This window comes from Somniosus microcephalus, chromosome 14 (genome assembly GCF_052327205.1).
Source record: "Somniosus microcephalus isolate GS21.2 chromosome 14, FLI_Smic_1.0, whole genome shotgun sequence".
Lineage (NCBI taxonomy): Eukaryota > Metazoa > Chordata > Chondrichthyes > Squaliformes > Somniosidae > Somniosus > Somniosus microcephalus.
The window spans coordinates 102,515,440-102,532,618 of NC_141000.1; the positions used below are offsets into that span (position 1 = coordinate 102,515,440).

General features: G+C 44.7%; 1 pseudogene across 1 annotated transcript in view; it reads left to right on the plus strand.

Annotated features, from left to right (window-relative positions):
* Window positions 1-17,179, plus strand: part of LOC147107779 (interleukin-10 receptor subunit beta-like) — a 97,964-nt pseudogene that overhangs the window by 46,421 nt on the left and 34,364 nt on the right. The window contains exons 2-3 of the transcript XR_015080865.1: window positions 9,349-9,463; window positions 15,756-15,919. The product of XR_015080865.1 is annotated as an interleukin-10 receptor subunit beta-like (transcript). The remainder of the gene's footprint in view (window positions 1-9,348; window positions 9,464-15,755; window positions 15,920-17,179) is intronic.

The window sequence follows — 17,179 nt, forward strand, 5'->3', positions numbered from 1 at the left end:
GTAAGCCACCACAGCTGGTTTCCCCCACAGGACATGTCCTTGACAACGATAAGGGGACGCATAACCAAACAGAACTCTGCAGAAATTAGATAACAAAGCCAATGGAAAAGTAGCTTCGAATTGAACCATCGAGTTTCAAGAAGCAGCGTCAATGAGCTAACCCTAGAAGTTAGACTGCGGCATTGAGGTACAAATGTTCAACTCCATCGTGTCAAGCTACCCTGTCAGCTGTTTTCACAGAGGTTTTACCTCGTTGCCATTTCTTTTGCAAAGAACTTACACTTTTTTATATATAATTAAAATAGTCGGCAAAGTAATTTTGACTTGCCTCCTGAATCCAGAAACGTCTAAATCTCGGGATTTATGCCGATTTGCACATGCGTGAAGAATACACGCGAGATCGGGAGTGAAGCTTTGTTACACTCAAGTCGCGTGCGAGAGTTGGCAATACTGACGACCTCTAGTTACTGACCCACTCGCCAAAGAGAATAATTTTTCTCTCTCTACTCTATTAAAACCTCTCATCGTCTTGAAAACCTCTATTGGGTCACCTCTTAACCTTCTCTGTTCCAAGGAGAACAGTGCTGACTTTTCCAACCTCTCCTCATAACTGAAGTCCCTCATCCCTGGCAACATCCTTGTAGACCTCTTCTGTACCCTTTCTAAGGCCTTTACATCTTTCCTGAAGTGTGGTGCCCAGAATTGTCCACAATACGCCAGCTGAGGCCTAACCAGTGAGTTATAAAGTTCAAGCTTTTATATTCTATTCCTCTATTTATAAACCGAATTAACACACATTCCCTCTTTAAGAAGCACCTCTCTAAAGTACTACTGAAATTTGGATAAAATTCAATCATCTTCCGCTTGTCACTTGCTAATTTTGGTTGAAAGCTCAGCTGATGGGGAATTCTGAAACAACAAATTTTCAAAACAAAATTTATTTTGAACATATGCAGCAGGTGCATAGGAACAGATTGGGCAGATGCATGGTAAATGCAGTATAATGTGGATAAATGCGAGGTTATCCACTTCGGTGGCAAAAACAGGAAGACAGATTATTATCTGAACGGCAATAGATTGGGAAAAGGGGAAGTGCAACGAGACCTGGGTGTCCTTGTGCACCAGTCGCTGAAAGTAAGCATGCAGGTGCAGCAGGCGGTTAAGAAGGCAAATGGTATGTTGGCCTTCATAGCGAGAGGATTCGAGTACAGGAGCAAGGATGTCTTGCTGCAGTTGTACAGGGCCTTGGTGAGACCACACCTTGAATATTGTGTGCAGTTTTGGTCGCCTTATCTGAGGAAGGATGTTCTTGCCATGGAGAGAGTGCAGCAAAGATTCACCAGACTGATACCTGGGATGGCAGGAATGACGTATGAGGAGAGATTGGGTCGATTAGGCTTATATTCGCTAGAGTTTAGAAGAATGAGAGGGGATCTCATTGAATCTTATAAAATTCTAACAGGACTAGACAGACTAGATGCAGGAAGGATGTACCCGATGGCGGGGGGAGTCCAGAACCAGGGGTCACAGTCTAAGGATAAGGGGTAAGCCATTTAGGACTGAGATACGGAGGAATTTCTTCACCCAGAGAGTGGTGAACCTGTGGCATTCTCTACCACAGAAGGCAGTTGAGGCCAATTCATTAAATATATTCAAGAAGGAGTTAGATATATTTCTTAAGGCTAAAGGGATCAAGGGATATGGGGAGAAAGCAGGGACAGGGTACTGAACTTGGATGATCAGCCATGATCTCATTAAATGGCGGAACAGGCTCGAGGGGCCGAATGGCCTACTCCTGCTCCTATCTTCTATGTATCTATGTAACACCACCACCTCCAAGTTCCCCTCCAAGTCACACACCATCCTTACTTAGAAGTATATCGCCGATCCTTTATCATCGCTGGGTCAAAATCCTGGAACTCCCTCCCTAACAGCACTGTGGGAGTACCTTCACCGCACGGACTGCAGCGGTTCAAGAAGGCGGCTCACCACCACCTTCTCGAGGGCAATTAGGGGTGGGCAATAAATGCTGGTCTTGCCAGCGACGCCCACATCCCATAAACGAATAAAAAAAATGAGAAAATGAACCCAAAATGGGGGTGTTATTTACAGTGTTATATAAAAATTAAATATGTATTTTCTGCTTCCAGCGGTATTTCCTTGTGCCCTCTGTGTGAACATTTGTCTCCGTGCGAAACACCCACAGATAAAAATATCACAAGAGAAGCCTGACAAAATAGTTTGACAAAATAGCTCAACATTTCAAAGTTGAAGCTTTGTCTTTACAATATTGTTTGTGTGTCTGTGCATATTGACATCTCCAGTGATTTTCAGCTTTTTGAATGATTAATATCACGATGTTGCCATCTCTGGCGACAGCTTTCCTGAGGAGAATCCTTGAGCCCTGCTTACCATCTCCAGGTTGTACAAGACCCACGGCAACATTTCTAGGTTTTCGCCAAGGTTACACTGCATGTTTGTCGGTGTCTGTAAAATAAAAAGATAACTTAATATTTCAGGTGTTGAACTCTTTTTAGATCATCCTTGCGGAAAAGTATTAAAAGGATAAAAAGAACATAAAAATAGCTGGATATGGTGGTGGAAAAAGTAAGGGGAAAACAAAAAAGAATCTTTCAAAATGAAGGGGAATAAGGAGGATGAGAGATGGATTGAAGTTGCAAAGTTCAGACATAAGGACTGCAGGTTGTTGAACAGTAAGAAGCATCATTAGGCTAAGTTTTGTGATGCTATAATCCTTGTACACAGCCTCACTAAATGAAAGCACAAGTCAGAGACAGAGCTATAACTCTGCAACCCCTGATTCTCTGACCTGCGATTCTGCCCTGCGAGATTTTGTGACAGGATCACGGCCTTGCTGAATTTGCTCCACTGTTCCTGAGGGCTGTGTTGAACTTGATGGAACAATGTAAGAGGCAAATGATGGGAAAGTCGGATTGGTAATGGGGGAAGGTTCAAGTGAAGAGCCATTGGATGGTCAGGATGAGGATTAGACCAAGTACATCATCTGGCAGCTTTTTACCTCTTTCCAGAGTATTGAATGTCTCTGTGGCAGTTGTCAGCCTACTTCAATCTATTGTTCTTCCTCTCCCCTCTTTGTTTTATTCAGTCCTATACAGCAGCTAACTTCCCCTCAAGTTTCCAATTCTGGCAAAAGGTTATACCCAAAATGGTAACCTAGCTTGTCTCTATTTTCAGATACTAATGGACCTGTTTTGTATTTCCATTATTTTCTGTTTTGCTTCAAAATTTCCAATATTTTTACTTTTTTTTTAATTGATACTTAAACATACATTTTAAATGGACTGCTTATCACATTTGTCAAAGTGCTTTCTTTGTATCTGTGTCTGTATCTCCTACACCTTTTTCTCTCTCTACCCATGCCTCTCTAAAAATTGGCTGTCACGCGATTGCCTACATAATAGAAGTGACTACGCTTCAAAAAGTAATTCATTGGCTGTGAAGTTCTTTGTGACGTCGTGGGGACCTAAAAGATGCTATTAAAATGCAAGTTCTTTTTTCTTGTCTCTCCGTCTTTCCCTCCACCTAGCTTTTTCTTGCTCTTTATCTTTCACTCTATTGTTGTGCCTTTGTCACTGGTGCTTCGCTTATATCTTTTTTTTAAATGTTAACTTTTGTTGAATCATTCACTGTTTCTGGTATATTTTCCCTTGGTTAGCTTTATCTACACTGTTCAGGCCTGTTCATGCTTTTTTAGTATTTTAAGGTTAAATCATGAAAGATTGTTTTAACTGCTTGTTAAATTAGTACAAGGGAGCCTAGATGGGGAGTATAACTAGAAGAACAAAAAGGGGAAGTTAGAAATTTTTGTATCATGTGTTATTAGAACATTGAATGCTATTGAGGCAGAGATGAGCATCATTTAAAATGGAGTTGCGTAAGTTTTGCAAAAGGAAGAGTATAAAAGGATGTGACGAAAGAGGGAGATGCGATTATTTATTTATTTATTTATTTATATTCATTTTTATGGGATGTGGGCGTCGCTGGCAAGGCCAGCATTTATTGCTCATCCTTAATTGCCCTTGAGAAGGTGGTGGTGAGCTGCCGCCTTGAACCACTGCAGTCCTTGTGGTGAAGGTACTCCCACAGTGCTGTTAGGGAGGGAGCTCCAGGATTTTGACCGATCGGCGATATACTTCTAAGTCAGGATGGTGTGTGACTTGGAGGGGAACGTGGAGGTGGTGGTGTTCCCATACGCCTGCCTCCCTTGTCCTTCTAGGTGGAAGAGGTCGCGGGTTTGGGAGGTGCTGCCGAAGAAGCCTTGGTGAGTTGCTGCAGTGCATCTTGTAGATGGTACACACTGCAGCCACGGTACACGGTGGTGGAAGGCGTGAATGGGCGGGCTGCTTTGTCTTGGATGGTGTTGCGATTCTTGAGTGTTATTGGAGCTACTGCACTCATCCAGACAAGTGGAGAGTATTCCATCACACTCCTCACTTGTGCCTTATAGATGGTGGAAAGACTTTGGGGAGTCAGGAGGTGAGACACTCACCGCAGAATACCCAGCTTCTGACCTGCTCTTGTTGCCACAGTATTTATGTGGTTGGTCCAATTAAGTTTCTGGTCAATGGTGACCCCCAGGATGTTGATGGTGGGCGTTTAGGTGATGGTAATGCCGTTGAATGTCAAGAGGCGGTTGTTAGACTCTCGCTTGTTGGAGATAGTCATTGCCTGGCACTTGTGTGGTGCAAATGTTACCTGCCACTTATCAGCCCAAGCCTGAACGTCGTCCAGGTCTTGTTGCATGCGGGCACGGACTGCTTCATTATCTGAGGAGTTGTGAATGGCATTATTACATAGTATTTACAGTACAGAGATAGGCCGTTCAGCCCAACAGGTCCATGCCGGTGTTTGTGCTCCACACAAGCCTCCTTCATCTAACCCCATCAACATATCCTTCTATTCCTTTCTCCTTCATATGGTTATCTAACTTCCCCTTAAATGCATCTATGCTCTTTGCCGCAAGGGTTAGAGTAGATAGCTCTAGCACTGCCACATGGATGATGGGCCACAGAACCTGCTTCTGAAATGAGTTCCTCTTCAATATATTCTTGCTCTCTCAAGGACTCTCACCTCTGCAGACACTACATAGCAGAGCAAACCTTTGCAATGTGGTGTTTAGAATTTTGATTTTAGTTTTTCAGTTGAAACTATTACAACACGTAATAGCAGACACAGCTCGCGCATGACTATGTGACTGTGACCACCTCTGAATTCAGACACGGTAAAGTGCTTCATAAGAAACTTTACCTGCATGCTTTTAATAATCCTTTTGTGCGACCTCACTGCACCACTTCAAATCAGGTTCAGCGCTATGAGAAGACACTGTGCATCGCATATGAAATTTCTACTGTCTGTTCTTTTAACAAAGCTGTCAACCCTGTTTAAAATAGCACAAAATGAGTTTCATGCGAACGCATTAATGTCTTTCTTACCAACCACAGCGCGATTTCAAGGTACAAATGTACAAAAACAGGTAGAGCCACCTCAACAGCCCACAGGCCAGGGACTGTCGAAAGAGGAAGTAAAACTTCATGAAAATGAATCCTGTGATGAGAACTACTATCCACGACCCAATGTGACTGTCGTACTGTTACTGTAAATGTCCTCTTCTATATCTACAATAATGTTTCATAGTTATTTACAGTAATATGTTCACTCTTCTTGAGTCCTATTTTCTACCCTCCTTTCCTAACTAGAATATGCCCCAAGGACACAGATCAGACTTTGTTACCTCAGCCAAGTGCTCATTATTTAGGTGTGAGCTTTGACAGCGAGTGCCAGCAGGCCATCTGAATCGACCATGCTAACCGCAGTCTCTCCTCAGTCCCAGCTTCAGCCTCGGACCCACAGTCATTGGCTGTTTTAAATAGGGCTTTTGCTCATCTGGTGTTTGAGCAAATGATAAATATGTATGATAAAGAACATAAATGATATACAGGTAGACTACCCTTTATCCGGACTTCCGAAAACCGAAACCCTCTAAAAACCGAAGGTTTTTTCGTTCAGCGTAAGTCGTGCGTACGAACGAAAAAACCTTCGGTTTTTAGAGGGTTCCGGTTTCGGAAGTTCGGATAAAGGGTAAGTCGTGCGCACGACCCCCCGCGGACCCCGCCGGCCCCGACAACCGCCGACCCCCCCGCGGACCCCGCCGGCCCCGACAACCGCCGACCCCCTCGCGGACCCCGACAACCGCCGACCCCCCCGCGGACCCCGACAACCGCCGACCCCGACAACCGCCGACCCCCCCGCGGACCCCGCCGGCCCCGACAACCGCCGACCCCCCCGCGGACCCCGACTGACTTACGCTGAGCGTCAGCGTAAGTCGTGCGCACGACCCCCCGCCGACCCACCTTCCGAAATCCGAAATTCTCCTTTATCCGAAACTCGGCTGGTCCCGAGGTTTTCGGATAAAGGATAGTCTACCTGTATATATACGGTACACAGGAAAACGTAGCACCGTGAGATAAATGCATTAGAAACATTTTGATGGGGTCTTTCTAAAATCCTGCTTACAGCCCAGATTGTGCTTTTTTTAACCCTTGTGCGCTGTTCCATCAATTGTAACTGGAGTGTTGGAATCACCTGCTGCCCAGCCCAGAATTGGCAAGAAAAGGACATTTAAAAAATAAAGTTTGCACATGCATGAATGGATTTGCTCGTATTTGTACATAGCAGTGTTTCAAATTTCACAATTTGAAAAATGGATATTTACTGATTGTTTTCTTAATTGTCAAAATTATTGGGCAGCCATCCCCAAAATTGGATTGTCCATTTCAGAGCTTGTTTTAAAAGTGGGGAGGGGAGCAGCTAATCTCCTCTTTGAGAATGAAAGTGTGCACTAGCCATGTGCCACACCTGTTCACTCATCTTAACCGTTAATTACTCGCAGTGCTCGTGCGCAAGGTTCTCATGCACAAGACCAAGCTTCATGAAGGCACTTTGAACCTGACCATGGAGGTTAACAGTCTCCAATGTGCAGTCATCAAGGCGAGAGATCCGGCTTCTCCTCCAAGCCTTTGGGGACAATCTACTGCCTTCACCTACATCTAGGCAATAAAAGACTTGCATTCATACAGCGTCTTTCACAACCTTGGGATGTCCCAAAGCATTTTGCAGCTAATTAAGTACTTTTGAAGTTTAGTCACTGTTGTAATGTAGAGAAATACAGTAGCCAAGCTGCGCATGGAACGGTCCCACAAACAGCTGAGAGATACATGACCAGCTGAGTTACATAGAAACATTCGGCCCTTCGAGCCTGCTCCGCCATTCAACGAGATCATGGCTGATCATCCAAACCCTAGCGCCCGGTCCCTACACCGACAGCCATCCCACCCAAGCCCTATCCCCGTAACCCCATGTATTTAATCCCCCCTAACACTAAGGGTCAATTTTTATCATGGCCAATCAACCTAACCCGCACATCTTTGGACTGTGGGAGGAAACCAGAGCACCCGGAGGAAACCCACGCAAACACGGGGAGAATGTGCAAGCTCTACACAGACAGTCACCCGAGGCCGGATTTGAACCCGGGTCCCTGGCGCTGTGAGGTAACAGTGCTAACCACTATGCCACCGTGCTGCTGAGTTGTTTGAGTGATGTTGGTTGAGGGGTAACTAGCCGCCAGGACACTGGGAGAACTCCCCTGCTCTTCTTCGAATAGTGCCATGGAATCTTTTACATCCACCAGAGAGGACAGGGCCTCGGTTTTCCATCTCATCCAAAAGGCTGCTCCTCCGAAAGTGTAGCGCTCCCTCCGTACTGCATTTGACTGTCAGCCTGGATTACGTACTCAAGTCTCTGGAGTGGGGCTTGAACCTATGACCCTCTTACTCAGAGGTGAAAGTGCTACCACTGATTCAAGGCTGACACCTAATAGTGGTTCTCCTTGTGATATTCTGTGGTAGGGAGGCATCCTCTACTCCTACTGGAGAAACACATCAGTTTGAACTACAGGGAAAATACAGAAGCAAATACATCACCTAACAACTGGGATAATTTCTCTATAAAAAGGAATGGTCCCCACTCCCCCTGGACGGAAACCCTAGAAGCCAAGAGCACCCTGACCAGTCTAAAGTCCATGCATAAATGGCCTCCATACTCAACAACCACAACTTGCATTTATATAGTGCCTTTAACGTAGTAAAACATCCCGAGTCGCTTCACAGGAGTATTATAAAACAACATTTGACATTGAGCCACATAAGGTGAAATTAGGGCAGATGACCAAAAGCTTGGTCAAAGAGGTAGATTTTGAGGAGAGTCTTAAAGGAGGAAAGAGGCGGGGGGGGTTTAGGGAGGGAATTCCAGAGCTTGGGTCCTCGGCAGCTGAAGGCACGGTCACCAATGGTGGAGCGATTAAAATCGGGGATGCTCAAGAGGCCAGAATTAGAGGAGTGCAGATATCTCGGAGGAGGGTGGGCGTTATGGGGCTGGAGGAGATTTCAGAGATCGGGAGGGGCGACCATGGAGGGATTTGAAAACCAGGATCTACCCAATCAAGTTGTCCATAGCCAACCTTTTAGGGGGAGTGCCCATCTCTCTTTCATTGCTTAAAGGTCAGGAGTATGGCGTTTCTACGGTCAGGTACCAGCAGTGCTGGTGCCATTTACTAGCTGCATAAACTGGAAACCACTTAAGATGAGTTTCTTGTTCCAGGGGATTATTTATGTAGGGACATTTTGATAAGGGATTCAAATCAGGAGCCCTTAACCACAGGAATACATAAACCCACACACCGTGCAGAGTGAATATCCCCACCCAGCTCCTACTCGGCCTAGTCCTCTAGTCAAGGAACACTCTTGACCCTATCAACGTGTAGTGCTATTCAAATGTTCACGACTATCTAAGAACCTCAATATATGTGCCGTTTAATCCACAAAGTGTATAAGCTTCACATAATCCAGTGAAAACTTAGAAATAAGGGATGCTCTTTATATGAAATATTAATGGACCTCCTCTCAAATAACCTATACTCTGAAGCATGGTTTTGATGTTTAGAAGATAAGATGGAGCTGTGTTTTACTGAGTCTGTGCCGCCAAGGCCAGTGTTCAGTATCCCCTGTGAGGAAGCGAGGGGTCATTTTAAGTCTGTGCTGCCAGTGATACTGCCTGCTGGCTGTGTGGACATGTAAAATTACCACTGGGTTTAACCACAGGGAATTGTACTGGCTTATAAATTTCTGCCTTGAAGCCAGATGAACCCAGTATGAAATGGCTAGCTTTCTTTCTATTTTTTAAAAAAAAATTCAATGTTTCATTTTCTCAGGATTAAAGCCTCTTTTAATGTTCATGTTTCTGCCTATACAGTGCTCGGAAGAATCCCGAACCCAGGAAACCTGAGTATTGATGTCAGATGGAAGCGTATCCTCAAATGGAATCCTATTACTTTCCAAGATGGTCCAGTGACATACTCCGTTCAAAGGTAAGAGAGATTGAATTTTAACTTAGAAGAGCTACAGAGGAACCTACGTTATCCAAGCCCCCATTATTCACCTTCCCAATTATCTAGGAATAATTCTCACAGAACAAGGCTTTGTGTGAGATGGTGCCTCATTGCTCGGAACCCTATCACCCTTAGTGTCATCCTCTCTAATATTAATCGAGTCACAGCTCAAAAAAGATTAATTTAGGGTTTTCATTCCATACCTTAAGGTATTGATGTTCCCTAATTGCAAGATCTTAATTTTCAGACTCTTGCTCATCCAGTTTCCATTATCCACCGGGGGTTCAAATCATAGAATCATAGAGATTTACGGCACAGAAGGAGGCCATTCGGCTCATCGTGTCTGTGCCGGCTGAAAAAGAGCTAACCAGCCTAATCCCACTTTCCAGCTCTTGGTCCATAGCCTTGTAGATTATGGCACTTCAAGTGTGTATCCGAGTACTTTTTAAATGCGATGAGGGTTTCCGCCTCTACCACCCTTTTCAGGCAGTGAGTTCCAGACGCCCACCACCCTCTGTGTGGAAAAAGTTCTCCTCAACTCTCCTCTAATCCTTCTACTGATTACTTTAAATCTATGCCCCCTGATTATTGACCTCTCTGCCAAGGGAAATAGGTCCTTCTTATCCACTCTATCTAGGCCCCTCATAAATTTATACACCTCAATCAAGTCTGCCCTCGGCCTCCTCTGTTCCAAAGAAAACAACCCCAGCCTATCCAATCTTTCCTCATAGCTAAAATTCTCCAGTCCTGGTAATATCCTTGTAAATCTCCTCTGTACCCTCTCTAGTGCAGTCACATCTTTCCTGTAATGTGGTGACCAGAACTGTACGCAGTATTCTAGCTGTGACCTAACCAGTGTTTTATACAGTTCAAGCATAACCTCCCTGCTCTTATATTCTATGCCTCGGCTAATAAAGGAAAGTATCCCGTATGCCTTCTTAACCACCTTATCTACCTGTCCTGCTACTTTCACGGATCTGGACATGCAGTTATGGTTGGTAATGGAGATTCTATTGTAAAAGCGTATAGCAATAAAAGACTGTGCGAAACAATTTCACAATCAAGAAACTTAAATCATTTTCATAAATCACTCCCTACAGTGCTTTTTAATGTCTGCTGTATGAGTTATTGTCTTACAATCATTTGTTACCATTTGCTACAGTCATGTATACAATGGCTTTCTTCCTGGATTTTCTTTTGAAAAGACTTTCTTGGATAAAATTGCCTCTGCTTCTGCTGTTAGTGACTAGTAGCAATCACGTAACAGGCCGAAGCAGATTGCAGTGCTGAGACATTGGGCCAGTCAGTGTATTGTGTATATAAATGTACAATAGCACATCGGTAAAGAATGCGTTCCAGGAACATTTCACGTAAGGGATTCAGCTAACGTCATAAAGCACAAGAGTTAAGCTCAGGCAGCTGTAACCTTCAGCTGAACATTGAGGATGTGTATGCAAAATTAATATTTGATTCCATGAAAAATTATGCATTACTCTGTTCTGTGTAAATGTTGCTTACATAATACTCAGTATAGCACAGTAAGTAATTCATTGTGAAATAAATACTGATAACTTGTGAAGTAACATCCCATAAAGGGTTACTGGGAAATCAGCTCAACCATGTGTTTCAGTCAGGAATCGGTAAAAGATTTGGAGTTGAAGAAACTATTTAAAGACAGTAATATATTGTAAAAGAAAGATGCAGTTAAAATCATTTAGTTCGTTGCCCTATTTGAGTGAATTTTGGGCACAGGGTGAAGGATATCAGTGCAGGTTTTGTTTGTGCTTCGGGGATGGTTGTCTGGTAAAGATGCATTTTTGTTGTCCAAACCTAGTTGCTGTGAGAAGATGGTGGTAGGCCTTGTTGAACTGCTGCAGTCCTAGTGCGATGTCCCTCCCCCAATAGTGTTGGGTAGGGAATTCTGACCAGCAACAATGAAAGAACAACTGTAAATGTCCAAGTCAGGGTGTTGTGTGGGAGAGGTGATAAGTGTTCCCATGACCTTACTATTCTTGTCCTCCTTGACTTGTCTACAGCCTTCCACACAGTTGACCACGCCATCCTTCTCCAACGCCTCTCCACTGTCGTCCAGCTGGGTGCGACTGCACTCGCCTGGTTCCATTCTTATCTATCTAATTGTAACCAGAGAATCGCCTGCAATGGCTTCTCTTCCCGCTCCCACATCGTTAGCTCTGGTGTCCCCCAAGGATCTATCCTTGGCCCCCTCCTATTTCTCATCTACATGTTGCCCCTTGGCGACATCATCCGAAAACACAGCGTCAGTTTCCACATGTACGCTGACGACACCCAGCTCCACCTCGCTACTTCTTCTCTCGACCCCTCCACGGTGTCTAAATTGTCAGACTGCTTGTCCAACATACAGTTCTGGATGAGCAAAAATTTTCTCCAATTAAATATTGGGAAAACCGAAGCCATTGTTTTCTGTCCCCACCACAAACTCCGTTCCCTAGCCACTGACTCTATCCCTCTCCCTAATATATGTCTGTGAACTACACTGTTCGCAAACTTGGTGTCATATTTTACCCTGAAATGAGCTTCCGACAACACATCCGCAGCATAACAAAGACCGCCTACTTCCACCTCCGTAACATCGCCCGTCTCTGCCCTTGCCTCAGCTCATCCGCTGCTGAAACCCTCATCCATGCCTTTGTTACCTCTAGACTTGACTATTCCAACGCACTCCTGGCTGGCCTCCCACATTCTACCCTATGTAAACTTGAGGTCATACAAAACTCGGCTGCCCGTGTCCTAACTCGCACCTAGTCCCGTTCACCCATCACCCCTGTGCTCGCTGTCCTCCATTGGCTCCTGGTTAAGCAGCACCTCGATTTCAGAATTCTCATCCTTGTTCTCAATCCATCCATGGCCTCGCCCCTTCCTATCTCTGTAATCTCCTTCAGCCCCACAAGCCCCCGAGATATCTGCGCTCCTCTAATTCTTTCCTCTTGAGGATCCCTGATTATAATCGCTCAACCTTTGGTGGCCGTGCCTTCTGTTGCCTCAGCCCTAAGCTCTGGAATTCCTTGCCTAAACCTCTCCGCCTCGCTACCTCTCTTTCCTCCTTTAAGATGCTCCTTAAAACCTGCCTCTTTGACCAAGCTTTTGGTCACCTGCCCTCATTTATCCAAATGTGGATCGGTGTCAAATTTTTTGTCTTAAAATACTCCTGTGCAGCGCCTTGGGATGTTTTACTACGTTAAATACAAGTTGTTGTTGTTGTTGGCGGAAGGGATCCTGGGGAGCGCCGTGCTGTCGAAGTATTTGTATAAGTTATTAGTGCAGAAAGAGTACAAGTAACCCCAGTGACGTTGAATCTTTGATGTAGTTGCTTTATGGAATCTGCTGATGGGGAGATGTTACTCATTTGTTTTGACAGCTTTTATGTGACAGTTATTTTTCTGTACAATTCTAATGTGAAATATGAATCAGAACTCAAGAAATCATGTCTCATACTACATTTCATGATACATGGCACTCTCTGAATGTTCAAATTCATTGTATTATTTTATGCTTTGGTCCTGAATTTCCTTGGCACCTGAAGCATAATGGGGGGGTGGGATAAAGCAGGCGCGAGAAGTCCTGCAGTGTAGCAAAATCGGATAGGACCCGGAAATGTTGGGTTTTTGCCCAGAAGAGAATCTACAACCAGTTTCCGATGGGGGCTTGAGGTAGGAGGAACGTATGTCTGCCTCAGACATTGCCCCTGACAGCGCAAGGAGGCAGGGCTGGCGAAAAGTTCTCCATTCCTGTGACTCCTGCCTCCTTTCCAGTCAGCGATTTTGGATGCTGAGAAGAAACCAGTGTCCAGGTCATTTTAGGGCCAGAAGTGGTCCGCTGGGGACTCCAAACTAGGATCATGACCTGGAAGATTTCAAAATTGCCTTCTTACCTCTTTCTCCTTTTTTGTGTGTTCTCAGGATGTGGGTAACACTGGCAAGACTGCATTTATTGCCCGTCTCTAGTTACCCTGAGAAGGTGATGCTGGGCCTTCTCCTTGAAGTGCTGCAGTACTTCTAGTGATGGTGCTCCCACAAAGTCTCTCCAAAAGTTTTCCCTTTACTCTACTTACAGCAGTGGAATAGCAAAGGAACGATCAAGAAGCCAGTGGCTGGGTCTTTCAATCAGCCAGGGAGTAGGACTTTCAAAAGATCCTGCGGGGGGGAAGGGGGGGGGGTGGGGAGGGGGGTAGAAACAACACTTTGCAAGAAAACAGAATGTGAGGAAGAGAACAGGAAGTGAGGCTTTCAGTGGGACTATGGAGGGGAGCTTGCAGGGCTCTTGCAGATAGCATGGGGAAAGCTTAATCAGTGATTGGGAGAGCGTGCCTTTTACAGAGAATGGAGAGTGTGGCTCCGAGAGAATGGTGAGCAGGGCTCTTGGAGAAAATGAGGTGTGAGTGTCACGGAGAATGTGTCGTGGATTTTTCACAATATAAAACCATGGTTTCATGGAGAATGGGTCTTTCAAAATGAACAGAGAGTGGAGTTTTCAAAGGAAATGGTGAAGGAGGAGCGATGGTTTCAGACAGAACAAAAACTTTTATCGGAGCAGGGAGGGGCAGGAAATGAATTAGCCAGCTCCTGTTAAAAGTTAGTTGAAATTGTTTTGGGCTGCGGTTGCACCAGTAACATAGGTTTACTAACTCCTCTGCATTTGGCAGGAGTCTTGCAAGTGATTTTCTGATCTCCTGCCCAAGGTTTGTGTTGTCCTGCACATATGTGGCTTGTGCAGGTAATTCCCAGAATTTTTTTTGCCTCCTCTCACTGGGATGAGAGCATACATCAGGTATACAATTTCTGACTGAAAATCCCCCACCTGACAACTCTCCCTTGTTGGCAGCTCTGCAAGTTATTTGCCCACAGTGCTGACGTTCTGGGGAAGTTTGTGTTTCCTCAAAGAAGCTTTGGTAGGAGAAGTTGTCACTGCCCAACCTTCTCAGTCATGAAATGGTGCTGGGAGAAGGAATTTTTAAATTATTTTTAAAAAGCACTAAACCAGAATGGCTCTTTTAATTTTAGAACACAGAAAGAAGGAACCTCAGCCGACTGCACCCTCACCAACTCTGTGTAAGAGCTTGCCACATATTTCCATTCCCCTGCTCTTTCCCCAGAACCCTTTTAACTATCCATTTTGCAAACATATACCCATTTCCCTTTTAAAAGCTATTTTGGATTCTGCTTCACCAATATTTCTGGTAGAGGATTCCATGTCCTAAGAACATAAGGAATAAGAGCAGGAGTAGGCCATACGGCCCCTTGAGCCTTCTCCGCCATTCAATAAGATCATGGCTGATCATCGACCTCAACTCCACTTTCCCGCCCGATCTCCATATCCCTTGATTCCCCTAGAGTCCAAAAATCTATCTGTCTCAGTCTTGAATATACTCAAAGACTCAGCATGCACAGCCCTCTGGGGCAGAGAATTCCAAAGATTCACAACCCTCTGAGTGAAGAAATTCCTCCTCTTCTCAGTCTTAAATGGCCGACCCCTTATTCTGAGACTATGCCCCTAGTTCTAGGCTCTCCAGCCAGAGGAAACAACCTCTCAGCATCTACCCTGTCAATCCCCTTCAGAACCTTGTATGTTTCAATGAGATCACCTCTCATTCTTCTAAACTCCAGAGAGTATAGGCCCATTCTACACAATCTCTCCTCATAGGACAGCCCTCTCATCCCAGGAATCAATCCAGTGAACCTTTGTTGCACTGCCTCCAAGGCAAGTATATCCTTCCTTAGACATAACAACCTTCTGCATATGAAAAAAGTTCTCCTAACCTCTTCCTTATGATCAAATCATTAAATATGTGCCCGCTAGTTATCAACTCACTGACCGTTGGAAATAGATTTTTCTCTCTTTATTTTATCATAACAACTAATACTTTTGAACACCTGTATCAGATCTCCTCCTAACCTTCTCTGCTTTAGTGAAAAGAACACTAGCTTTGCTAGGCTGTCCTCAGAACTAACACAAAGCCTCTGATCCCTGGATCAATTTAGTGAATCTTTTCTGCACCCTCTGCATGGCCTTGACATCCTGCCTAAAGTAGGGCACCCAAAACTGAACACCTTCTTCGAATTGTACCCTAACAAAATGAGATCTTGTGTAGGACAGCGGTGTCAATGCAGCTTCCGAATTGATTTTTTTTTCTCTTCAGTTGATTAACTTTCTCTTCAGCACAGATCGACGTGTTATTTTTTTAGGGCATCACTTGGTTAAATTTCTTTCCTGATGCAATCTTTACTTTATCTAGAACTTTTGAAAGAAAAGGCAACCAGAGTTGGACTGATGCACAGAACTGTACGCACATCACTGAAACAGAATGCGAATTGTTGGACAATCTCACTTTCCATGCAGCATACCACCTAAGAGTGAGAGCAGAATATAAAAGTGAAAAATCAACCTGGGTTGAAGCAGGTAAGAGATATGCATACATTAGTGATATTTCTAAGCTGTTTCTTGAATAGTTTTGCTTTTCAGACACCGAAACTTAACATGCAGTGGAGAATTTCCTAGTACTCTATTAGGTTACCCCTCCGCCATCTCTTTTCAAGAGAAAAGAGACTCAGCCTGTTCATCCTTTCCTGATGGATAAACTTCGCATTTCTGGTTTCATCCTTGTAAATCTTTCTTGCACCCTCTCCAGTGCCTCTATATCCTTTTTATAATATGGCGACCAGAACTGTGCACAGTTGGTCTAACCAAGGTTTGATACAAGTTTAGCATAACTTCTCTAGTTTTCAGTTCTATCCTTTTAGAAATAAAGCATAATGCTTGGTTTGCCTTTTTTATGGCCTTCCCTCCATCATAGCTCAGAAGTGGGGATGTTCGCTGATGATTGCACAGTATTCAGTTCCATTCGCAACTCCTCAGATAATGAAGCAGTCTGTACCCACATGCAACAAGATCTGGACAACAGTCAGGCTTGGGGTGATAAGTGGCAAGTAACATTCGCACCACAAAAGTGCCAGGCAATGTCCACATCCAACAAGAGAGAGTCTAACCACCTTCACATTCAATGGCATTACCATAGCCAAATCCCCCACCATCAACATCTTGGGGGTCACCATTGACCAGAAACTTAACTGGACCAGCCACAAAAATACTGTGGCTACAAGAGCAGGACAGAGGCTGGGTATTCTGTGGCAAGTGACTCACCTTCTGACTCCTCAAAGCCTTTCCACCATCTACAAGGCACAATTCAGGAGTGTGATGGAATACTCTCCGCTTGTCTGGATGAGCGCAGCTCCAACAACACTCCAGAAACTCGACACCATCCAGGACAAAGCAGCCAGCTTGATTGACATCCCATCCACCACCAGCGCACTATGGCTGCAGTGTGTACCACCTACAAGGTGCACTGCAGCAACTTGACGAGGCTTCTTCGACAGCACTTCCCAAACCTGCAACCTCTACCGTCTAGAAGGACAAGGCCATAAGAACATATAAGAACATAAGAAGTAGGAGCAGGAGTAGGCCATACGGCCCCTCGGGCCTGCTCCGCCATTCAATAGGATCATGGCTGATCCGAACTTAGACTCACGTTCACTTCCCTGCCTTCTCCCCGTATCCCCTTATTCCCTTATCAGCTAGGAAACTGTCTATCTCCGTTTTAAATTTATTTAATGTCGCAGCTTCCATAACTCTCTGAGGTAGCAAATTCCATAGATTCACCAC